The sequence below is a fragment of the Salmo trutta genome, chromosome 25 (genome assembly GCF_901001165.1).
Source record: "Salmo trutta chromosome 25, fSalTru1.1, whole genome shotgun sequence".
Lineage (NCBI taxonomy): Eukaryota > Metazoa > Chordata > Actinopteri > Salmoniformes > Salmonidae > Salmo > Salmo trutta.
The window spans coordinates 14,132,276-14,159,278 of record NC_042981.1 but is presented as its reverse complement, the minus strand read 5'-3'; the positions used below and the strand labels follow the sequence as shown (position 1 = coordinate 14,159,278).

Sequence of the window (27,003 nt, the reverse complement as noted above, 5' to 3'; positions counted from 1 at the left end):
ACGCATGTGGAGATATAGCAGCTGATGATTTTCATGGCTGGAATCGCCATGCTAGGCGATATTTCCCCCGCTGCTTGGCCAGGGAAAACATTGCTTGTGATGTGGATGAGGTGCTGTGGCCAGACCGCAACAGAAGATGCAGCATAGTTTTTAAAAAATTATTATTTTAGTTTTTTTACTGTAACTGTATACATTAAATTCTTCTGTTTTGTATGTAGACCACTGTATGTGCAACTTTGTGTTGGTTGGGAATGGGATGTACACGGTGTACATTGTTTTTGTGGGAAAAATAAAATATATTTGTTACCGTGTATTTGTGTGTTCTGAGTATAAAAACAATATTCTCAAATATTTTACAACACACTTATGTATGTACTGTCTGTAGTAATGGCAACACAGTCATTATGATGAATGGAGTGTTTTCCATTCATCATAGAGTTTTACATTGAGCACATCAGTGTTCAACTGGTTCTTATAAATGTCTATTCATATGATGGTTTGTGTGTGCCATTTGAAAACAAAATACAATTTTGATAAGAAATAACATTGTTTTGAATGTAAAGTTTCATTTTGCTGGAGAATTGAGGGGTTTTGCCCATTGTGTGTGTGTTTTTTGATTTGTGTGTAGAGTTCTGAGAATATGAGGCATGCTTTCAGAAAATGTGTGTAAACAATCGAGAAACGAATGTATTACTGTATGAAATTGGGAGCTGTACTACTTTGTAACATGTTTTTCTAGTATACTGTATTACTGTAGTGTTCACTGTACTGTATGCAATTTTTTTTGTAGAACTGAAAGACGACCACCACGTGTCTATTTACAGACAAACTGGAGGCTGCCATTTGTGCAAATGGTAGTTGAAAATAATGCAATAAAACAGCAAGAAATCCAACAACAGATTATTGAAAACCCTGCCATCTTCCATAACATCACAGTGAGCTTATCAACCATAGCCCGCATCCTTAAGAAAACACCATCTCCGGAAGAAAGGAATTGCCAAAGAGTGAAGGATAAACAGTACGAATGTGTGCAAGTAAGTAATGTACTATTATTACACTCTTGAAACATTAGATACTCATTGATGTTGCCAGTGACTTTAATATACAGTCATTACAGTATTTACTCTCATTTCAGAGAATCATGGAGACACACATAATGGTGCCAGAAGGGACGGCAGCCGTTTTACATGCTCCTAACCATAGTGTGGTCTACAGCTTATCATGAGTTACTCTACCTCAGGTGAGCATGACTTTCTTAATATTAGAGATGGCACACCAGCTGTTATTGACAAATAGACACAGACCACCACCCCTCGTCTTACCGGAGGTTGCTGTTCTGTCTTGCCAATGGAGGGAAAACCCAGCCAACTGTATATTAGCCATGTCCTCGTTCAGTCATAACTCAGTGAAACATAGGATATTACCATTTTTTAAAAGTTAGGTATTTTTTCCTGAATTTCCGCCTGACTGACGTGCCCAAAGTAAACTGCCTGTTACTCAGGCCCAGAAGCCAGGATATGCATATAGTTGGTAGCATTGGATAGAAAACACGTTGAAGTTTGTAGAAATGTTCAAATAATGTATGAATCTATAGCACAATTGATATGGTATGCAAAAATCCAAGGTCCCAGGCTCTTGCAATGGAAAGCTATGGGACCTATGCAATTCTAGCTCCCAGATTGCAATTCATGTGGCTTCCACTAGGTGTCGACAGTCTTTGTTTCAAGCTTGTTTCTTCCAAAATAAGGAAGAATTTGGAGTTTTGGTACAAAGAGTCCCAGTGGAAAATCAGTCTGTCGGTGAAGAGGAGCGCCTGCTAATTTTACTTTTCTATTGAACATACTTCTTTCCGTATTAAATATTATAGTTTATTTAAATTTTAAAATAGCTGAGGATTAAATAGAAATATAGTTTGACTTGTTTGAACAAAGTTTAGCGGTAGCATTTGGATTATTTTGTCTGCATGTTGAACGAGTGGATTACTGAAATCGATGGCGCCAACTACACTAACTTTTTGGGATATAAAGAAGGATTTTATCTAACAAAACAACCATTCATGTTGTAGCTGGGGCCCTTGGGATTGCAAACAGAGGAAGATTTTCAAAAGTAAGTGATTTATTTAATCGCCATTTGTAATTTTATGAAACCTGTGCTGGTTGAAAAATATGTTGATCTGGGGTGCCGTCCTCAAACAATCGCATGGTATGCTTTCGCTGTAAAGCCTATTGTAAATCGGATGCAGTTAGATTGCAGTTAGATTAACAAGAATCTCAGCTTTTAAACGATATAAGATACGTGTATGTTCATAAATGTTTAATATTATGATTATTTATTTGAATTGCTCACCCTCCAATTTCACTGGACGTTGTCGACAGGTGTCCCGCTAGCGGGATGACTAGTCTTAAGAAGTTTGTCCCTTTGGCAGGATAGTCTGCTTCTCTGAGACCAGGCCCAAATCCCTGTCATTCACATGAAGAAAAGATGGAAATACAGGGGTCGGAGATCGGGGTGCCTTGTGAGAATTCGTCGGCGAGTGGGTAACCCACCTCTACCATCCATTCTATTGGACAACGTGCAATCACTGGAGAATAAACAGGCCATTAAAAACTGTAATATCTTATGTTTCACGAGTCATGGCTGAACGTCGTGTGTTGAACGTCGTGTGTTGAACGACAACACAGATAATATGTGACCTGTTTCAAGAAACTAGGCGTACATCGTGTGTCACTTCTTCATACGAGAGCCATTTGAACAAAATCTATTTTTTTAATCAAAATGCGTTTTTGATCTTTCATGTGCCTTAATAACAACCTTGTATGCCATCTGTAAATATGAATACAATTGTTAAATTTCGATCCTAGTTGGTTAGCCACAGAAAAAGACAGCAACCGGTTCATTGACGACAGCTCAGAATTCAACACCATAGTGCCCACAAAGCTCATCACTAAGCTAAGGACCCTGGGACTAAACACCTCCCTCTGCAACTGGATCCTGGACTACCTGACGAGCCGCCCTGAGGTGGAAAGAGTAGGCAACATCACATTTTCCACGCTGATCCTCAACACGGGGGCACCTCAGGGGTGCGTGCTTCATCCCCTCCTGTGCTCCCTGTTCACCTACGACTGCGTGGACAAGTACGATTCCAACATCATCATCAAGTTTGCTGACAAGATAAAAGTGGTAGGCCTGATCAGCGACGATGATGAGACAGCCTATAGGGAGGAGGTCAGAGACCTGGCAGTGTGGTGCCAGAACAACAACCTCTCCCTCAATGTGAGCAAGACAAAGGAACTGATCGTGGACTACAGGAAAAGGATTCACATCGATGGGGCTGTAATGGAGCGTGTCGAGAGTTTCAACTTCCTTGGTGTCCACACCTCCAACAAACTAGCATGGTCCACACACCAAGAAAATCATGAAGATGGCACGACAACACCTTTTACCCCTCAGGAGACTGAAAAGATTTGGCGTGTGTCACCAGATCCTCAAAAAGTTCTACAGCTGCACCATCGAACGTCCTGACCGGTTGCATCACTGCCTTGTGTGACAACTGCTCACCATCCGACAGAGGGTAGTACGTACGGATTAGTACATCAATGGGGCCAAGCTTCCTTCTAGCCAGGACTTATGTATTAGGCGGTGTAAGAGGCAGGCTAAAAAAATGGTCAAACACTCTAGTCACCCAAGTCATAGACTGTTCTCTATTCTACCGCACGGCAAGCGGTACCGGAGCTCTAGGTCAAAAAGGCTCCTTAACAGCTTCTACCCCCTAGCCATAAGACTGCTGAACAATTAATCAAATGGCCACCCTGACTATTTACATTGACACCCCCCTTTTGTTTTTACACTGCTGCTGCTTTACCCCTACCTACATGTACAAATTACCTCGACTAACCTGTACCCCCGCACATCAACTCTTTACTGATACCCCCTGTACATAGCCTCGTTATTGTTATTTTATTGAGTTACTTTTAATATTGTTTTTTACTTTAGTTAATATAGTAAATATTTTCTTAACTCTATTTCTTGAACTGCATTGTTGGTTAAGGACTTATATGTAATCATTTCACGTTAAGGTCTACACCTGCGCATGTGACATATACAATTTGATTTCATTTGATTTGGATGCACGTCCCATTCCACATTAGCTCATATTCATAGAGAAGGCTGGATTCAATTTAGCGAAGACGAGGAGGAGAAGAAGGAGCATCAGTGGTCAACGTGCCATCATTGAGGTACCTGGCCAGCGCGGGGGTAATGTCACCATATGCGCAGCTATGAGCCACAATAGGGTCCTCCACCTCCATGCCACCCATGGACCATACAACACTGCCCATCTCCTTCATTTCCTGAACTCCTTACATGACAAAATTTTTCAGCCAGAGCAGAGATGGCCAAGTGATCCTGAGCAGCAAATGTATGTTCTAATTTGGGACAATGTGAGTTTCCATCTGGCTGCTCAGGTCCGCAACTGGTTCCATGACCATCCCAGGTTTACAATTCTCCATATTCCTAATTTCTCAACCTCATTGAGGAGTTGTTTTCAGCATGGCTGTGGAAGGTGTATGATCGCAAAACCCCATGAACCTATGGCCCTTCTCCAGTCAATTGAGGAGGCCTGTGGTGACATTCCAGCAGAGTCCTGTCAGGGGTAGATGCATCATGCCAGAAGATATTTCCCCGCTGTCTGGCAAAGGAGAATATCGCCTGTGATGTCGATGAAAATCTGTGGCCGGACCAAAACGATAGACATGACTGATTTTGTTTTCGCAGTGGAGTATTTGTTTCTTGACTTATGATTTTGATTTTACTGTATTTCGACAGTTAAAAAAAAAATGTATTCCCTACAATTCATCTAACGTACAGTACAGTAGTACAAATAGGTCTATTTTTTTTCCTTTGCATATGAAAAATATTTTTACTGTATGTTTGCAATTTTACTCTGTGTGCTTGCTGTTTGACATGTATTGAATGATGTTGAAATATAAAACTTACATTTTTGCATTTGTGTTCCTTTCTTGTTTGAGTACAAAAACAATAAACAGTATAACAACACAATGTTAGTCTTTACACTGAAATAGGTTTGAATAGTAATGTTTTGAATGTCATATTAGTGTGATCTTGGTTGTCACTAAGTTAGATTCATTTGATGTGTGTCTCATTTACATCCAGAGTTTCATTTTGAGCAGAGTACATGATTTTGATTGTTGTCTCATTATGCAAGATGTCTGTGTGATTTAGGGAAATTGGCTAACTGTTTTGTGTTTAAAGTTTTGAGTACATGAGATGTAGTTTCAGCAAACGTGTGTTAACAATTGGGAAAAACTGTAATATGGATTTGGTCCCCCCTTTGCTGCTATAATAGACCCCACTCTTCGCTTTCCAACATTCCACAAGATGTTGGAACATTGCTGCAGGGACTTGCTTCCATTCAGCCACAAGAGCATTAGTGAGGTCGGGCACCTACGTTGGGCGATTAGGCCTGGCTCGCAGTCGGCGTTCCAATTCATCCCAAAGGTGTTTGATGGGGTTGAGGTCAGGGCTCTGTGCAGGCTTAGTGCACGGGGGCATTGTCATGCTGAAACAAGAAAGGGCCTTTCCCAAACTGTTGCCACAAAGTCGGAAGCACAGAATCGTCTAGAATGTCAATCTGTGCAGTAAAATTAAGATTTCCCTTCACTGGAACTAAGGGGCCTAGTCTGAATCACAAAAAACAGCCCCAGAACATTATTCCTCCTCCACCAAACTTTACAGCTCGCACTATGTATTGGGGCAGGTAGCGTTCTCCTGGCATCTGCCAAACCCAGATTTGTCCGTCGGACTGCCACAATGTGAAGTGTGATTCATCATTCCAGAGAATGCGTTTCCACTGCTCCAGAGTCCTATGACGGTGAGCTTTACACCACTCCAGCTGAAGCTTGGCATTGCACATGGTGATCTTAGACTTGTGTGTGGCTGGTTGGCCATGGAAACACATTTCATGAAGCTTCCGATGAACAGTTCTTGCACTGATGTTGCTTCCAGAGGCAGTTTGGAACTCGGTAGTATTGCAACCGAAGACAGACGATTTTTACGCGTTACGTGCTTCAGCACGAAGTGGACCCGTTCTGTTAGCTTGTGTGGCCTACCACTTAGCGGCTGAGCCGTTGTTGCTCCGAGACATTTCCACCTCACAATAACAGCACTTACAGTTGACCTGGGCAGCTCTAGGAGGGCAGACATTTGATGATCTGACTTGTTGGAAAGGTGTCATCCTATGACGGTGCCATGTTGAAAGTCACTGATCTCTTCAGTAAGGCCATTCTACTGCCAGTGTTTGTCTGTGGAGATTGAATGGCTGTTTGCTCAATTTTGTACACCTGTCAGCAACAGGTGTGGCTGAAATAGCCGAATCCACTTATTTGAAGGATTGTCCACATACTTTTGTCCATGTAGTGTAACTCTTCTTCAGGTGGCACAATGCCAAGCACCAGGCTGCCACCTCGCACGCCAGATTAATGGAAGCATACTGCTGCAAATGGATCACATGTGGCTCATATCCTTCTGCATGAGGAAAAGTACAAGTAGTATAACTAATAATCAACAAATATTGGACATAGGACTAGTCGCGTCTTCTAGGAAAGGGAGATGAAAGAAACATTTATATCATGGAGACACAAGGTTATCTACCTGTGTGTGTGTTTGTGTGTGTGTATGTGTGTCTATATGTGAAATTGTTTTTAGTGAGATTTTTAACCGTTGTATAATTCATGCGTTCTGGGCTGTTCCGGACTCTACCTGGGCTTTAGGTTAATCACATGATACATGAGATTAATTACGGTTGCATTAGGAACCTGAGGAGCCAGCACCTGTCCCGTCAGAGCCATACATCAGCATTAAGAAATCAGCCCTCCGCGATCATTATTTATCAGGCCCGGTAAATGCCCCTAAGGCCCCCAAAGTGCTGCAGGAGCTGAGGCGAGAGAGACCATTTAAATGTGTGTTTAAAGGCCCCAGCCTACCTTAATCATAAGAGAATGGGCTCCTGAAAGGGCTTCCCAAAGTTTTGTTTTTGTAATTATTTACAGATTAAATAGATTAGCTCGAGAGCAATATTACAGTCTGTTCAATGACCGCAAAATTCAATGTAAAAATGGAATCAAGGACAACCAACTAAAATACAAAATGACTTCTTTGTAACCATAATAATTTTCATGGTGGTGAATTAGGGGGTGAGGATTTACACTGGGATAGATTGTCAGAACACTGTGAATTACTTTATGTGTTAATGCGAAGTTGACATTTGAAACATGGGCAGTCCAACGCCAACAGAAAGCGAGCCATACGTCAAAACAATCCAGGCCTTTCATATTAAAGTCCAGCCAACAGAGAAATTGACTCATAAATCAAGATGTACAGTATAGCACTGTTCAATTCATTGCATGTGGCATGTGGCATGTTGCATATGAAACAGTGTAGGTTCCGTCCCTCTCTTCGCCCCAACCTGGGCTCGAACCAGGAACCCTTGCACACATCAACAACTGGCACCCACGAAGCATCGTTACCCATCGCGCCACAAAAGCTGCGGCCCTTGCAACGCTAGGGGTACAACTACTTAAGGTCACAGAGCGAGTGACGTCACCAATTGAACCGCTATTAGCGCGCACCACCGCTAACTAACTAGCCATTTCACATAGGTTACACTCACCCCCCTTTTGACCTCCTCCTTTTTCCGCAGCAACCAATGACCCGGGTCAACAGCATCAATGAAACATTGTAGGTTCCGTCCCTCTCTTCGCCCCAACCTGGGCTCGAACCAGGGACCCTTGCACACATCAACAACTGACACCCACGAAGCATCGTTACCCATCGCGCCACAAAAGCCACGGCCCTTGCAACGCAAGGGGAACAACTACTTAAGGTCGCAGAGCGAGTGACGTCACCGATTGAACCGCTATTAGCGCGCACCACCGCTAACTAACTAGCCATTTCACATCGGTTACACATACTGTATTTCAAGGCTAGTGGAGAGGGCACCGTTTCAGATATGCATTAGCCATGTTCGGGAAGGAACACAGCGCCGCCCTTCAGGCACGGCCTGCATCCCAAATGGCACTCTATTACCCTACATAGTGCACTACTTTTGACCAGATACCTATGGGCCCTGTCAAAAGAGTAGTAAGGAATATAGGGAATACGATGCTATTTGATGTGTTCCGTGTGTTCTATGTTCCATGTGTCCTTGAATTCTGTGCATTCCGTAGAAATGTCAGACAACTCCAGTTGGGGTATTCTAGAACTCCATATTTCCAGTCAAAGCACATTCCTGGGACATGCTAAAATCCCCCTGGGGTCAGGGATTGGCTTGTGTCCAGTCCAACTGATAGCTAGGCTTATAACAAGAAGGACATTTTAATGAATGGCCTTTTTCTTGTATCTTTGCATGCGGAGTGGGAACATAACATTTGGGCTCTCTGACAGTAGGCATCAAAGGCAGACAGGTAGACAGGCAGGCAGACAGGTAGACAGACAGGCAGACAGACTGGCAGATAGGCAGGCAGACAGGCCCCTCATGTCTCTCTCGTTCTCTCTCAATTCAATTCAAGGGGCTTTATTGGTATGGGAAACATATGTTAACATTGCGAAAGCAAGTGAAGTAGATAATATACAAAAGTGAAATAAACAATAAAAATGAACAGTAAACATTACACTCACAGAAGTTCCAAAATAATAAAGACATTACAAATGTCATATTATGTATATACAGTTAAAGTCAAAAGTTTACATACACTTAGGTTAGAGTCATTAAAACTAGTTTTTAAACCACTCTACAACCACTCCACAAATTTCTTGTTAATAAACTATAGTTTTGGTTCATCCTTGGGAGCAATTTACAAACAATAGTATGCAAGTATATACACCATGGGACCACGCAGCCGTCACACTGCTAAGGAAGGAGAAGTGTTCTGTCTCCTAGAGATGAATGTACTTTGGTGCGAAAAGTGCAAATCAATCCCAGAACAACAGCAAAGGACCTTGTGAAGATGCTGGAGGAAACAGGTACAAAAGTATATTTTTCCACTGTAAAACAAGTCCTATATCAACACAACCTGAAAGGCCGCTCAGCAAGGAAGAAGCCACTGCTCCAAAACCACCATAAAAAAGACAGTCTACAGTTTGCAACTGCACATGGGGACAAAGATCATACTTTTTGGAGAAATGTCCTCTGGTCTGATGAAACAAAAATAGAACTGTTTGGCCATAATGACCATTGATATGTTTGGAGGAAAAAGGGGGAGGCTTTCAAGCCGAAGAACACCATCCCAACCGAGAAGCACAGGGGTGGCAGCATCATCTTGTGGCGGTGCATTGCTGCTGGAGGGTCTGGTGCACTTCACAAAATAGATAGAACCTTGAGGAAGGAAAATGTTGTGGATATATTGAAGCAACATCTCAAGACATGAGGCAGGAAGTTAAAGCTTGGTCGCAAATGGGTCTTCCAAATGAGCAATGACCCCAAGCATACTAAGTTGTGGCAAAATGGCTTAAGGACAACAAAGTCAAGGTATTGGAGTGGCCATCACAAAGCCTTGACCTCAATCCTGTTGAAAATGTGTGGGCAGAACTGAAAAAGCGTGTGTGAGCAAGGAGGCCTACAAACCTGACTCAGTTACACCAGCTCTGTCAGGAGGAATGGGCCAATATTCACCCAACTTATTTTGGGAAGCTTGTGGAAGGCTTTCCAAAACGTTTGACCCAAGTTAAACAATTTAAAGGCAATGCTACCAAATACTAATTGAGTGTATGTAAACTTCTGACCCACTGGGAATGTGATGAAAGAAATAAAAATGGAAAGAAATAATTCTCTCTACTATTATTCTGACATTTCACATTCTTAAAATAAAGTGGTGATCCTAACTGACCTAAGACAGGCATGTTTTACTAGGATTAAATGTCAGGAATTGTGAAAAACGGAGTTCAAATGTTATTTGGCTAAGGTGTATGCAAACTTCCGACTTCAACTGTATGAGTGTTGTAACGATGTACAAATGGTTAAAGTACAAAAGGGAAAATAAATAAGCATAAATATGGGTTGAATTTACAATAGTGTTCTTTCTCTCTCTCTCTCTCTCTCTCTCTCTCTCTCTCTCTCTCTCTCTCTCTCTCTCTCTCTCTCTCTCTCTCTCTATATATATATATAGATATATATATATAATTTCAATTAAGTTCAAAGGGCTTCATTGGGATGGGAAACGTGTGTTTACATTGCCAAAGTAAGTGATATAGACAAGAAACAAAAGGGAAATAAAAATGTACTGTAAACAACAGGTCACACATCTTGCTGCTGTGATGCACACTGGTATTTCACCCAATAGATTTTATCAAGATTGGATTTGTTCTGAAATTCTTTGTCTGTCTGTGTAATCTGAGGGAAATAGTTGTCTCTAATATGGTCATACATTTGGCAAAGGTTAGGAAGTGCTGCTCGGTTTCCAATTCATTTTTTGTGGCAGTGTGCACATAGCCTGTCTTCTCTTGAGAGCCCGATCGATAGCAATGCTATGCTCACTGAGTCTGTACATAGTCAAAGCTTTCCTTAATTTTGGGTCAGTCACAGTGGTCAGGTATTCTGCCACTGTGCACTCGCTGTTATTAAGGGCCAAATAGCATTCTAGTTTGCTCAGTTTTTTTTGTAGATTCTTTCCAATGTGTCAAGTCATTATCTTTTTGTTTTCTCATGATTTGGTTGGGTCTAATTGTGTCGCTGTCCTGGGGCTCTGTGAAGTCTGTTTGCGTTTGTGAGCCGAGTCCCCATACCAGCTGGCAGAGGGGACTCTTCTCCAGGTTCATCACTCTGTAGGTGAGGGCTTTGTTATGGAAGGTTTGAGAAACACTTATTTTTAGGTGGTTGTAGAATTTAACGGCTCTTTTCTCGATTTTTATAATTAGTGGGAATCGTCACAATTGTGCACCACATGCATCATTTGGTGTTTTACATTACGCTATGCACAGTGTATGTTTTTGCAAACTTCTACATGCAGAGCCTCAGTTTGGTGTTTGCCCCATTTTGTGAATTCTTGGTTGGTGAGTGGACCCCAAACCTCATAACCATAAAGGGCAATGGGTTCTGTAACTGATTCAAGTATTTAAGGTATATCCTAATTGGGATGTCAAATGTTATGTTCCTTTTCATGGCCTAAAAGACCCTTCTTGCCTTGCCTCTCAGATCGTTCACAGCTTTTTGGAAGTTACCTGTGGTGCTGATGTTTAGGCCCAGGTATATATAGTTTTTTTGTGTGCTCTAGGGCAACAGTCTGTCGATGGAATTTGTATTTTTTGGTCCTGGCAACTGGACCTTTTTTGGAACACCATTAACTGTCAGGGCCTAAGTCTGACAGAATCTGTTCAGATGATATACAGTGCCTTCGGGAAAGTATTCAGACCCCTTGACCTTTTTCACATTTTGTTACATTACAGCCTTAATATAAAATGGATTAAATAAAAAAAATCCTCAGCAATCTACACACAATACCATTGACAGTTGACAGTTCATTTCAGACCAAAAACTAACCATGAGGTCAAAGGAATTGTCCGTAGAGCTCCAAGACAGGATTGTGTTGAGGTACAGATCTGTGGTAGGTTACCAAAAAATGTCTGCAGCATTGAAGGTTCCCAAGAACACAGTGGCCTTCATCATTCTTAAATGGAAGAAGTTTGGAACCACCAAGACTCTTCCTAGAGCTGGCCACCAGTCCAAACTGAGCAGTCAGGGGAGAAGGACTTTGATCAGGGAGGTGATCAAGAACCCGATGGTCACTCTGACAGAGCTCTAGAGTTCCTCTGTGGAGATGGGAGAACCTTCCAGAGAGACAACCATCTCTGCAGCACTCCACCAATCAGCATTTTATGGTAGAGTGGCCAGACAGAAGCCACTCCGCAGTAAAAGGCACATCACAGCCCACTTGGAGTTTACCATAAGGCACCCAAATACTCTAAGACCATGAGAAACAAGATTCTCTGGTCTGATGAAACCAAAATTGAAATCTTTGGCCTAAATGCCAAGTGTCACGTCTGGAGGAAACCTGGCACCATCCCTATAGTGAAGCACGGTGGTGGCAGCATCACGCTGTGGGGATGTTTTTCAGAGGCAGTGACTGGGAGACTAGTCAGGATTGAGGGAAAGATGAACGGAGCAAAGTACAGCAAGATGCTTGATGAAAACCTGCTCCAGAGCACTTAGGACCTCAGACTGGGCAGAAGGTTAACCTTCTAACAGGACAACGACCGTAAGCACACAGCCAAAACAACGCATTAGTGGCTTTAGAACAAGGCTCTGAATGTCCTTGAGTGGCCCTGCCAGAGCCCGGACTTGAACCTGATCGAACATCTCTAAAGAGAGCTGAAAATGGTTGTGCAGCAATGCTCCCCATCCAACCTGGCAGAGCTTGAGAGGATCTGCAGAGAAGAATGGAAAAAACTTCCCAAATACAGTTGTGCCAAGCTTGTAGCATCACACACAAGAAGACTCGAGGCTGTATTCACTGTCAAAGGTGATTCAACAAAGTACTGAGTAAAGGGTCTGAATGTTTATGTAAATGTGATATTTCCACTTTTTTTTATATACATTTCCAAAAATATCTAAAAACCTGTTTTTGCTTTATAATTATGGGGTATTGTGTGTAGATTGATGTGTAGACATTTTTTTGGGTCAATATTATAATAAGGCTGTAACCTAACAACATTTTGAAAAAGTCAAGGGATCTGAATTCTTTCCGAAGGCACTGTAGGTGCTGCAGTAGGCCCTCCATGGTTGGGGACAGAAGCACCAGATCATCTGCAAACGATTAACATTTGACTTCAGAGTCTAGCAGGGTCAGGCCGAGTGCTGCAGACTGTTCTAGCGCTAACTAGTGTTCTACAGTAGTTCTCTTTCTCTCTCTCTCTCTCTCTCTCTCTCTCTCTCTCTAACCCTCCTGTCTGTCTCCTGTCTCTCTCCACATCAACGCAAGCGGCACTGGGCTTAGCCGTATTTGTATTATTAATCCACACGCTGGCTGGAAGCTAGATCCCTCAAACAAGAAGAGGTATTGTGCTTTTTTTATGGAGGGAAAGAAGGAGGAGGTAGTGTGTGTGTGTGGGGCGGGTACCAGTCACATTTCCCATCAGGGTCCGTCTTGGCAGAGGTGGGTAGTAATACCCCAGGGCATGATGGTCATCTTTCAACAGGATCCACTAATGAACTGTTTTTATTTGACAGCATGCAATTACCAACTTGGCGATGTCATAAAACTTTCTCTCGCTCTCTCCTTCTCCCTGTGACTCATTTTCTTCTCTCCCTCCCTTTTTCTCACCCTTCTAAATTATTTATCTCCAAATTATTCCATCTCTTATCTTATTTTAGTAGCAACATCTGAGGTTGAACTCATTCTCTTTGCCAGTTTGTGCATCCACATTTGGAAGCACATTTTTGCCCCTGACAGTATGGATGTTGTCAGATCCGTCGTACTAACATTTTAACATAACTCTGTACAGAGCAGTCTGTGCCAGAGGAGGCTGGTGAGAGGAGCTATAGGAGGACGGGTTCATTGTAATGGCTGGAATGGTATCAATGGAATGGTACCAAACACATCAAACACATGGAAACAACGTGTTTGACTCCGTTCCGATGATTCCATTCCAGACATTTTAATGAGCCCATCCTCCTATAGCTCCTCCCATCAGCCTTTTTGTCTGTGCATGGCACTACCTTCCTCCTACTTTATAGAAGGATTCAGATACAGCCTCGCATACCAAACATCTGTCAGTGGGTAGAAACACTGAAATGTGTTTCATGATTATCTGTAAATGCTGCATGGTGGGTTTGATGGAATTGTTGTCTCCCACGATGAAGTCAGGGAGGGGACTGTGGATCTGTCTCTGTCCGTTCGTACGTTAGTCACGTGATATCTCAAGAGAGCACTGGACGATTTTGACGAAACATACTGTAATTTAATGTGAAATAGTTTTATCGCCAAAAGATTTCCCAAGAGGAGAAAGAGGGAAGAAAATATACAAATTCCAGAGAGTTTATTTTCTAGTCTCAGTACTGTCCCTTCTGCCCTTGAAGTTCTCAAAATGTCAAACAAATGTATTGTCCACTTTTAGCTTGTTTTTATACCACTTCTGACCTAGACCACACAACCCACTCCAAACCAAACACTATGAAAATCTGTACATAAACACGCAAACACGCATGCACGTACACACACACACACACACACACACACACACACACACACACACACACACACACACACACACACACACACACACACACACACAGAGAGAGAAAGCACTACCACACAGAAACAGAAAGCACTCTTTTTGAATATCCCTCTCCCTCTCCCTACCACAGTTTATGTTGATGATAGATTACCATGCTGTTTACAGGTGGACTAGATTATCATTCTGTTTACAGGTGGACTGGATTATCATGCTGTTTACAGGTAGTCTAGATTATCATGCTGTTTACAAGTGGACTAGATTATCATGCTGTTTACAGGTGGACTAAAATATCATGCTGTTTACAGGTGGACTAGATTATTATGCTGTTTACAGGTGGACTAGATTATTATGCTGTTTACAGGTGGACTAGATTATCATGATGTGGACTAGATGATGCCTTTTTTTTCTCCACTCTGAGAGACTTCCAGGGAGTTCAAGGTCCATGGCCACGGCCTGAGCCTCTCTTATCAGTATGCCGCGCACAGCAGGGCAGACAAAACACTTTCATCACAATGCAAAGAATGAGCTCGGAGATGATACTTTGCAAATGTCCATTTTCCACAACGAGGGTGAGATTGGGATCTCCCGCTGACGGAGAGAGAATGGCTCTCTCTCTGTCTGTTTTTCAACTCTCTCTCTGTATCTCTCTCTCTGTATCGCTCTCTCTATGTATCTTTCTCTCTGTATCTCTCTTTCACTCTCTCTCTCTCTCTCTCTGTATCTCTCTTTATGTATCTCTCTCTCTCATTTTCTCTTCCGCCGTCTCACTCTCTCTCGCTTTCTCTCTCTCTCTCTCTCTCTCTAAGAATACAGATAATATTAGGATTATACTTACTTGTGTCAATGATCATAATGATTTGTGGGGGTATTTCACTCTGCAGGAACAATGAGTCATCTGGCTAACTTTGAGATGATCAATGAGCTAGCAGACATATTTTTAGTTAAACAGTGAGTTAGCAGACACATTTTGAGTTGAACAGTGAGTTAGCAGGCTGTCTGTCACACCCTGATCTGTTTCACCTGTCCTTGTGATTGTCTACCCCCCCTCTCCAGGTGTCGCTTATTTTCCCTGGTGTATTTATCCCTGTGTTTCCTGTCTCTCTGTGCAATTTCGTCTGTATGTTCAAGTCAAGCAGCGTGCTTTTCCCATGCTCCTGCTTTTCTATTCTCTTTTACTAGTCCTCCCGGTTTTGACCTTTGCCTGTTTTTCTGGACTACATTCCCGCCTGCCTGACTATTCTGCTTACCCTGACTTCGAGCCTGCCTGCCTTTCTGTACCTCTGGAACTCTGAACTGGTTTTGAACTTTTTCCTGTCCATGACCATTCTCTTGCCTACCCCTTTTGGATTGTTAATAAACATCTTGGACTCTAACCATCTGCCTCCTGTGTCTGCATCTGGGTCTCGCCTGGTGCCCTTATACTATCTTCGAGTTGAACAATGAGTCAGCTGTCTAACTTTGAGTTGAGTCTGCCAGTATGCATATTCATGTATCTCATGTATGTCACAGTAAATCTATTTCCAGGACATGGACTAAGCGCGGTTGGGTTCGTTTTTAATTCAATATTGCTACACTATGTTCTACAAAAACTGTTGACTTATTTAAATGGTGGGTTGTCTCTACAGAAAACTTGTACTTGGTTTGGACAGCTACTGTGATATGCATAGAGTATTTATTGTTAAAATGTATTCTCTTTTAACCCCTAAACCAAACTCATGCTGAGCTAAATCCCTTACTCTTCATCTGTCAAAATGTAGACTTGTCTTCCAACTTCTTCAAGGTTATATATTTTTTTCAGTCCTCTCTGGGTTAATGTGTAGACAGCACACAGAGAGCTGGCCTGTGCTTTGCAAGCTAGCTCATTTGTGTGAGTGTACATTACCTGTACATAAAACTGCTGACTTGACCCCCTGTGTCATAATTTACGACACAGTCTGTAAAGCCGTGCTAATGGGCACACCCTACCTAAAAGGCCATGCCTCAAAGAGGCCAACATATGCCATGCCACGTTGTCTGTCGAAGCATTCTAAATGGCACCATAGTCCCTATATAGTTCACTCCTTTTGATAGGGCTCAAACTAAAGGAAATGCACTATTTAGTGAAAAGGGTGCCATTTGGGACGTATGCTGTGACTGTGGCATGTCCACTCATTTCACTCCATCAAGCGGAAAGGAAAGGGAAGGAAAGAGAAGTCCCCCGCTGAAAAAACGAATGGGATTACCAGGAGCACTCTTACATATGACCACTCCTGGACCCATATATGACCGCTCCTGGACCCACATATGACCACTCTTGGACCCACATATGACCACTCCTGGACCCACACATGACCACTCCTGGACCCATATATGACCACTCCTGGACCCACATATGCCCACTCTTGGACCCACATATGAGCACTCCTGGACCCACATATGGCCACTCCTGGACCCACATATGACCACTCCTGGACCCACATATGACCACTCCTGTACCCACGTATGACCCTGCCTGGACCCACATATGACTACTCCTGGATCCACATATGACCACTCCTGGACCCACATATGACCACTCCTGGACCCACATATGACCACTCCTGGACCCACATTTTTCTTCAGCTTAGTTAATTTGTATTTATTGTATGCATTTTATAAGCCCTATGCCAGGGCAGAGCAGCGTCCTGGCAGTGGAAAATCATAGAAGGAGGCTGTGCCAAGCTGTACTCACTGTAATCAGGAACCCCCAGCCAGACAGTGTTAGGAACATTCCTGTGATAACCTGTGTTGACAGTGAGGTCAGATTACTGTACGGTGCGTCTCTCCAACATTGGCTACACACCTCTGCTTTGATCCCTGACAGCCCAGCCATCACTCTGGCTGGTGCCTTGGAGAATTCACTGGAGGTCCGACCGAACGGCCCCGGGATCTAGAGTCCGGGATCCAGAGTCCAGGGTCCAGAGTCTAGGATCCAGAGCCAAGGATCCAGAGTCCAGAGTCCAGGGTCCAGAGTCCAGGGTCCAGAGTCAAGGATCCAGAGTCCAGGATCCAGGGTCCAGAGTCCAGGGTCCAGAGTCCAGGGTCCAGAGTCCAGGGTCCAGAATCTAGGATCCAGAGTCTAGGATCCAGAGTCAAGGATCCAGAGTCCAGAGTCCAGGGTCCAGAGTCCAGGGTCCAGAGTCCAGGATCCAGAGTCCAGGATCCAGGGTCCAGAGTCCAGGGTCCAGAGTCTAGGATCCAGAGTCCAGGGTCCAGAGTCCAGGGTCCAGAGTCCAGGGTCCAGAGTCAAGGATCCAGAGTCCAGGATCCAGGGTCCAGAGTCCAGGGTCCAGAGTCCAGGGTCCAGAGTCCAGGGTCCAGAGTCCAGGATCCAGAGTCCAGGATCCAGGGTCCAGAGTCCAGGATCCAGAGTCCAGGATCCAGAGTCCAGGGTCCAGAGTCCAGGTCCAGAACCAAAACCTTCATGAGATATTTCAGCAATATCTCGATTAATTCATATTGTTTTTGTGGCCATATCATTTCATGGCTGATACAGTGTATACCATGAAAATAGGCTCGTGGTGCAGCCTGTAACTTGGACGGTTGCCTTGCCAACACAAACTGACTCACTTCTTGGAATATTTCAATTTGCAACAATAAATCAGGACAGGGAGCAGTAGCCAGCCAATCTACCCAGGGTCTGAAACTCAAGCCGTCACATTGTGTGCATGTTTGTGGCTGGTATGTGTGTGGCTGGTGTGCGTGTCGTGTGTGTTTGTGTGTGTGTGTAGCTGGTGTGTTGTGTGTGTCTGCGTGCATGCTTGGATGCGCATGTGTGTATTGAGTCTAGGGGGCTCAAAGCGAGGTGTCTCTCTGGATCATATCTGTGCCACTTAATCATGTCTCCCAGCAGCTGAACAAATGGAGATAGATGTTGTTTCCACTTCTGCTCTTATCCCTGTGAGTGTCTTACACACAGGCATGACCAAGCCCAACACATGCGTGTCACAAGATAATCGAGCTGCTGCACATATAAACTACTTCATAAAACATTTGTTTAAAAGGATAGAGTGGAAGTGTGAGCTACCTCAAACAGAGGACAGGATAGCAATAGGAGAGACCGAGGCAGCACGGCGTACACAAGGCTTTTGTGACTTATGTTCTGACAAGCCCACCCCGGCAAGCACTAACAACGTGGCTAACAAGCCCTCCCTGGCTAGCACAATATACGTGGCTAACAAGCCTTCCCTGGCTAGCACAAACTACGTGGCTAACAAGCCCTCCCTGGCTAGCACAATAAACGTGGCTAACAAGCCCTCCCCGGCTACCACAAACTACATTGCTAACAAGCCCTCCCTGGCTACCACAAAAACTACGTGGTTAACAAGCCCTCCCCGGCTACCACAAACTACGTGGCTAACAAGCAATGCAGTGCAACTCACAGCATACTATCACAATTTGACAAGTAAGTCCAGTTAGATTCAAACTTGGGTACACATACAACAACTAATTTGTAGTTTATACGTATGTGTATAAGTAGCTAATTAGGCCTTTATTATGTCTTATTAGCCATGTATTAGGTCTTAATCATTTTCTCATTTAAACATTATATGTCATGTATAACTGGCCATAACTTAGCTATAATAAGGGCATATTAATAGTTAACAAAGAGCGGTGGCAGATAGCCTAGCGGTTAAGAGCGTTTGACCAGTAACCATAAGGACGCTGGTTTGAATCCCTGACCCGACTAAGTGAAAAATTATTAGTGGTTAATATATGTACATACAATTAAAGTGTTGTCTTTGATATTTACACTGTGATATTGGCTTTTATGTGATACTTAACATGACTGAACATTTCTGTCCAGACAACAGAATTTACAGGCTTAAAGAAACAATGATTTTCCCCAAAACATTCTCTGTGGTATGTCATTGTACTGTACATGTGGTTGTGTGTGTATACGTGTATGTGCATTCCAGGTTGCTTGTTTCTTGTGTGTGTATAAATAAATAAAATAACTGAACACTGCAGAAAGAGTGACATTTAACCAACATGCACACCCACATAATGCATCGGATTTCTCATATGGGGCTTTATATTTACATGTTAGTCATTCACTAGACACTCTTATCCAGAGCAACTTAAAGTACAGTGACTGCATACATTTTTGTACTTTTTTGTATTTTTCATTCTCTATCAACATAATCATCTTCACATGCCATGCGCGGTGTGTAATGTTATATACATGTTGCTGCCTAACCACTGTCTACAGCTACAAATCACAATACAAATGATTACATCTCAGAGTTGAATGTACTACATGACCTGCTATAATACTAACCTGATGTCGTGATTGTAAGGAGAATAAATAATAGTCTACACAGGTTATTTTGTTCAAACGGGTCAAAAAAATGCACAAAAAATGGAACTGGAATAAGTATTGTTCTATTGTTAGCTGCACTCAAACCCTCTTATTAAACCACTGAGTGCCACCCACTGGCTCTGCCTGCACCATTACATTATACCCAGGGCTGGACCATTCGTGTGCCACTCTCACAGCTGACAGTTAAATCTCATTCGCTATTCTCAATTCAAAAAAACATTCAACCCTGATGAGAAGAGAAAAGGAGACCGGAGCGAGACATCCCTGCCAGAGATTTAGTGTGTGTGTGTGTGTGTGTGCTTGTGTGTGTGTACTTGTGTGTGTGTGCTTGTGTGTGTGTGTGTCTGTCTATTTCTATACGTGTTTGCGAGAGAGCCTTAGCAACGGTTTATTTTTCTCGCTCTTTTTCCCCCCAGCTCAGTTGAGGTCGATACTTTGCCTTCTGCCTGGTCTGCCGCCAGCGCTAGGCCTCTTTAATGTGAAAGACACAAGGTTAGGGGATCCACTTACTAAACAGCAGCAGCCCCCACCAGGTAATCAACTGAGCATGGCATTGCAATTTGACCTGGGTCAACTGGGCCCACACCTCCCCTTTAAGACAGCCTCAGCAAGGCCACTTCCCCTTTAAGAAAGGAGGAGAAGGCCCTGTGTGTGTATGTCCCAACTGGCACCCTATTCCCTATTTAGTGCACTACTTTTAACCAGATCACTATGGGCCCTGGTCAAAAGGAGTGCACTATGAAGGGAATAAGGTGTCATTTGGGACGTCTCCCCTGTAATGACAGAGGAAATGTCGAGTGACCTAACGCTAATACAGCAACTCGTCCACATCAGTCGATGGGAATTTTCATGAGATGCTTTCTCTTTAGTGTGGTATCTACTGATCTTATCATGGCTAACTCCAAATCCTCTTTGTCTCCCAATTTCTTAGTGGTTGTTGTGTCCATTTTTTTTTCCTGGGAGTACAATATAAACGTTTGTTATAATAGATTTAGATTGTTACAGGGATCATTTTGAATCTGTTTTCAAGGTAGCCTACAAGCCAAATGTACGTAGGAGTTAGGCCTAACCACTAATTAAATAATTTGACCTGCGGAAAAGAGGTCTTATCCAAATGGAGCTGATTGGGAATCAAGCATTAAATTTAGAGGCAGAGCATCACACCCACTTGGCAGACCTTAACTTTTCCACTTTTCTTTTTAAGCTTTGTTTCTTGGCAGCACCATGTATAAAAGTAGAATACAAGCCACCATGACCATACTCTGCCAGACCTCCTTGAAATACCAATTAAGTGAATTTAGTCACGTTCTCCTGTTCTTATTCCCCTCCTCCTCTGCCTCCAGACTGATGCTTATATGTTCTTCTGGCCAAGTGCTTTGACGGCACAACACATTCTTTAGGAGCAAAGCGAGAGCTTAATGTTACCATCTTGGAACCAGTTCTGAGTACATGCTCTCGGAAAATCTGAAACACACCAGCGACCAATAACAATGCTACATTTGAGGACGTTGCCCAGTTATTACAGAGATAATGCTACATTGATTGGTTTGATCTCCACTCCCGTTCTACAGCCCTGGCTAATGTAGCAAAAGTTCTGTAACTTTCCCAAAAGCTAACAATCTCCTCCACGGGATGCATTGAAGCTGATTCAGTTCAATTCAGCAACAATCTTGTATTTTTAAACGCTCTATCTAACCTGATCATAAGGTGTAGAGACCTACAGTGCCTTGCGAAAGTATTCACCCCCCTTGGCATTTTAATTTTTTTTTGGCCTTACAACCTGTAAATAAAAATAATTTTTTGGGGGTTTGTATCATTTGATTTACACAACATGCCTACCACTTTGAATATGCAAAATATGTTTTGTTGTGAAACAAACAAGAAATAAGACAAATAATCTGAACACTTGAGCGTGCATAACTATTCACCCCCTCAAAGTCAATACTTTGTAGAGCCACCTTTTGCAGCAATTACAGCTGCAAGTCTCTTGGGGTATGTCTTTATAAGCTTGGCACATCTAGCCATTTGGGATTTTTGCCCATTCATCAAGGAAAAATTGCTCCAGCTCCTTCAAGTTGGATGGGTTCCGTTGGTGTACAGCAATCTTTAAGTCATACCACAGATTCTCAATTGGATTGAGGTCTGGGCTTTGATTAGGCCATTCCAAGACATTTAAATATTTCCCCTTAAACCACTTGAGTGTTGCTTTAGCAGTATGCTTAGGGTCATTGTCCTGCTGGAAGGTGAACCTCTGTCCCTGTCTCAAATATCTGGAAGACTGAAACAGGTTTCCCTCAAGAATATTCTTGTATTTATCGCCATCCATCGTTCCTTCAATTCTGACCAGTGTCCCAGTCCCTGCTGATGAAAAACATACGCATTTTTTATTTAAGCAATGGCTTTTTTCTGGCCACTCTTCTGTAAAGCCCAGCTCTATGAAGTGTACGGCTTAAAGTGGTCCTATGGACAAACATTCCAATCTCCACTGTGGAGCTTTGCAGCTCCTTCAGGGTTATCTTTGGTCTATTTGTTGCCTCTATGATTAATACCCTCCTTGCCTGGTACGTGAGTTTTGGTGGGTGGCCCTCTCTTGGCAGGTTTGTTGTGGTGCCATATTCTTTCAATTTATTATTAATGGATTTAATGGTGCTCCGTGGGATGTTAAAAGTTTCGGATGTTTTTTTATAACCCAACCCTGATCTGTACTTCTCCACAACTTTGTCCCTGACCTGTTTGGAGAGCTCCTTGGTCTTCATGGTGCCGCTTGCTTGGTGGTGCCCCTTGCTTAGTGGTGTTGCAGACTTTCAGAATAGGTGTATATATACTGAGATCTTGTGACAGATCATGTGACACTGAGATTGCACACAGCTGGACTTTATTTATCTAATTATGTGACATCTGAAGGTAATTGGTTGCACAAGATCTTGATATAGGCGCTTCATAGCAATGGGGGTGAATACATATGTACGCACCGCTTATCCGGTTTGATATTTTTTTTTTTATGAAGTTATTTTTTTCATTTCACTTCATTTCACATTTCACTTTCACTTGTGTATGTCCATTACATTAAATCCAAATAAACATCTATTTAAATTGCAGGTTATAATGCAACAAAGAAGTTAAAATGCCAAGGGGGTGAATACTTTTGCAAGGCACTGTAAACATGAGACCAGTATTTTTGCATCATATAATGATACCTACTCACTACATACTCTATAGAGAAACCCAGACAACTCTCTAAAATTAGGTGAAAATGTATTCAGTCTCATACTCTTCATTCGGTGTAGTCGTTTGTACGTTTTAGAGATCTGCTGAGGGGGAGGAAAATCTGCCCAAAAATAACTAAATACGGTAAGCAGGACACGAGGACAAGACACTTGGTGAACAGCTAACTTGAGAACCGCCCAAAAAACATCCCATGCCCTGATATTGTTCACAGTTTGGGAGTTGAAGACCCCAAGCCACTGCTTAGCCTCAATACGTCTCCCCTCATTTGTGTAAGAGAATACCCCTGGAACCATCCAGGACTTGCTCTCACTTTCATTTTTCTACAGAGTGTTGTTGCTGCATATTTTAGCTCTGCCCTGGGGCTGGAAGCCACTTTAAACTGTCTCCAAAGCCAGGGAAACCAGCATCCAACCAGCCCTGCAGCCCAGGGAGAGGAGATCTACAGATATACTGCACTGTGAGTCTTGTAGTCATTAGGTACCCAATGACTGCACTGTCAATGGTCATGTTCAGAGTGTGTGTGTGTGTGTGTGTGTGTGTGTGTGTGTGTGTGTGTGTGTGTGTGTGTGTGTGTGTGTGTGTGTGTGTGTGTGTGTGTGTGTGTGTGTGTGTGTGTGTGTGTGTTTCCAGTGTTTTATCTCTCAACAACCCCAGCGGCATTTGCCACCTGTCCACAGTGACCCGGCCAGCAGTGAAGCTGGTATGTCAGCAGTCTGCCACTGTCACATGTCTCACAACATAACAATCCACAGTGACTTCTGTGACATAAGCAGAGCATAAACCCTAGAAGGGATTGTTGCTTTTGTCAACATACAGAGTAGTAGCAAACATAAATGCATTTTCATCACAATATAAATGGCTGGGAGCCATAGGATCCATTTTAGTAACTTATTTTTAGTAAAGAAAACATTTCCAAAACTTCTTCAGGCACTAGATATAACTGAAATGTCGAACTCTAAAACAACAACTGCTGGTAAAAGTTTGCATTTTATTCTATCTCATTTTTGTAGAAAAATATTAAATATGCAAACAACGTTAAAAATTACCTAGATTGTTTTATATTGTATTAACATAATTAAATTAAATAAAAAATTGGGAGTTGATCCGGCTCACCAAGAAAGCGCATTTTACTTGTTTTGAGTTGATTTAGCTTAATCAGAAAAAGCATCAAGAGATTTTGTATTGTTTTAAGATATTCTGACTTGTTTCAAGACTTTTTAGCTTGAAGTAAAAAAATGATCTGCCAGTGCACTAAGAGAATTTGTCTTGGTAGCACGTCTTATTAAGATCAAATAACTTGAAATTAGATAAATGATCTTACGCCACTTGTGTAAAGCTTTTAAAAAATATGCTGTATATTTTATTTTTTGAAATAAGAAAAATGATCTGCCAGTGCACTAAGATTATTTACCTTGGTAAGAGGGCAAGTCAATGCATTCTAATGATAAGAGATATCTACAGTAGGTAACGTTTCAAAAAAATTGCAGTGTAGTTTTCATTGTTATCTTTCACAAGTTCTGAGATGTGTTTCTTCACAATATGGACCGTATGAATTTTACTATTCCTCTGAACAACTCTGTCCAGGATGTAATGATTGAGGTAGTATGTGAATTCATGAATCAATGTCAGTAAATAGAACTGCAGGGCAAACAGCTAAACAGAGGCGCTGATGGGATAGAAACCATTACTGTGGTTTCACCTTCGATCAATACACTGTAAAACACAAGTGGATGGCTGCAAACACAATAGGAAAGCAGAGACATGCAATACACACGTACAAAGGCATACATACACACACACGAGAGGCATGGTAGTGAAGCCTGAAGCTTCACTACCACGAGAGGCATGGTAGTGAAGCCTGAAGCTTCACTACCACGAGAGGCATGGTAGTGAAGCCTGAAGCTTCACTACCACGAGAGGCATGGTAGTGAAGCTTCAGGGATTTCATGGACTGACGTCCATCTGTAGTTATTCTGACTTCTTGTTCAGATTCAAAGAACTAACATCAATCCATTAGATCTGACTAGATGACATCCATGTGTTTTCAGTGAATTACATTTTGTGGTAGCACTGTATTTTACACCACTGTTTCCAATAGGGGATTGTATGATAGTAAAGGTACTTGTGCTAAATCAACTCAAATGTGTAACTACATGGTAACCCAGTACCAAATGGTGTAGTAGTCAAGCAGTGCTTGATTAAACAAACAAATAATTGATATGTTAATACTGTGTAATTACAATTTTAATAAGTATTCTGTCTGTAAATACCTAGTAATTATTTAATTAATTCATACTTTTTGCATTAAATAAAATAAAATACCACAATGTAAATTCACTCAACCAAATAAATAAAGTGACAGTATAATACTGTATTTCCAATAGATTTCCTTACAATATACTAAGACACATTTGCAGAAGTGCAGTATGTGTTCACGCTGTGTCTTTGGGATATAATAAATGACAGCCCAGCAAGAATTCAAACCATCTATAAAACTACTCTTACATGTATATGAGCACTTTCAGCTTCAGTTCTTCCTTGTACTATACACATTTTACATTTGATCTCAATATAACTTTGAATATAACTTTCAATATAGTTTTGAATATGGTTTCTCGTTTCACATTTGATCTCAACTTTGAATATAACTGAATATATTTTTGTTGTTCATTGTCTGCGCATAGCCTACTACTATTTAACCTCTAGCAAAATTGTCTTAAACATCGACATAATAGATTTTATTTATTGCCCAGCCTTAAGCGCATGCAGCAGCAATTTAACAGTGCCCCGTAGGTACACAGTCATTACAGCAGGTAATTAGGAGACCGGCTCTATACCTTCTCTAGCGCTGCTGATTGGTACACAGTCAGGGACCCTGAATTCCTGGGGTCTCACGGTCCTCTGCGGTGTTTCCCCGTCCTGAACTGATGACTTGTAAACTTTCAGAGAGAGAGTGGGATACCCGGGGCACTGCTCAGCGGCACAGGCAACTTCTCCGTGAGATCAACACCTCAGCGTTTCCTTCTCTTCCACTGGTGTAACTTAACCCTCTCCCTCTCTCCCTACCTCCCTCAACTCACCCTCAGCCCTGGACCAGCCCTCCATAGGCAGGCAACCTACATCCAGTTGGATTCTCAACTTCCTCTTTATTTAACCCATAAGCCCAGCTAGCGATGAGCTCACAGGTACAGTATGACTACAGTAGGGTCTGGTTTCCAGGCCCCTTGAAGGAAGGAGAGCCTGGGGACCACCATAGAACAAAAGGGAGAGAGGAGAAGAGAGAGTGTCCAGGATGGTTGAGAAGTCAGGAGACTGAGGTTGGCTCTGTAGTACAGCGACCCCCTCTCTCCACTGTCTCTCACAGATGAAGACCATGTGATGATCCATCCGACATGCTAAAACTCCCCAGGCTTTAGAACTGAACCACAGCCTCCTCAGAGATAGATCAAGGAAGGGTAAACGCTACTCTCGAGAACAATGAGTTTCCAAAAAAGAGGAAGAGAAGCTTGTAGTGGAAAAGTTTTATGAGGTCAACGTGAACCATTTATTATGTAGCTAGCTATGGTGTCTGTATTGGTTAGAAGGGGCTCTCCACAGGTTCATTACAGTGTGATGTGTTTAGAAGGGGCTCTCCACAGGTTCATTACAGTGTGATGTGTATAGAAGGGGCTCTCCACAGGTTCATTACAGTGTGATGTGTTTAGAAGAGGCTCTCCACAGGTTCATTACAGTGTGATGAGTTTAGACGGGGCTTTCCACAAGTTCTTTACAGTGTGATGTATTTAGAAGGGGCTCTCAACAGGTTCATTACAGTGGGATGTGTTTAGAAGGGGCTCTCCACAGGTTCATTACAATGTGATGTGTTTGGAAGAGGCTTTCAACAGCATTACAGTGCTGTCATATAAAATCAAATCCATACAGTAGTCTATCAAATCCATCAAATTGTATTTGTCACATGCACCGAATACAACAAGTGTAGGCTTTACCAAGAAATGCTTACTTTATGAGCCCTCCACCAACAATGCAGAGCTAAAAAGTAAGAACATTTGCAAATAAAAATAGAAAATAGTATCACAATTAAATAACAGTAACAATAACCGTAAGGAATACCGGTACCGAGTCAATGTGCAGGGTTACGTGGTAGTTGAGGCAATATGTACATGTAGGTTTGGTAACAGTGACTAGGCAAT

At 42.5% G+C, this 27,003-nt stretch overlaps 1 protein-coding gene across 2 annotated transcripts in view; it reads right to left on the bottom strand.

The window, feature by feature from the left end:
- LOC115162048 (leucine-rich repeat transmembrane protein FLRT2-like) overlaps positions 1 to 26,075 on the bottom strand; it is a 51,671-nt gene extending 25,596 nt beyond the window's left edge. For both annotated transcript variants that reach the window (XM_029712970.1, XM_029712971.1), the window contains exon 1: positions 25,651 to 26,075. The gene's annotated coding sequence lies outside the window, so the exon portion shown is untranslated. The remainder of the gene's footprint in view (positions 1 to 25,650) is intronic.
- Between the last annotated feature and the right edge of the window lie 928 nt (positions 26,076 to 27,003).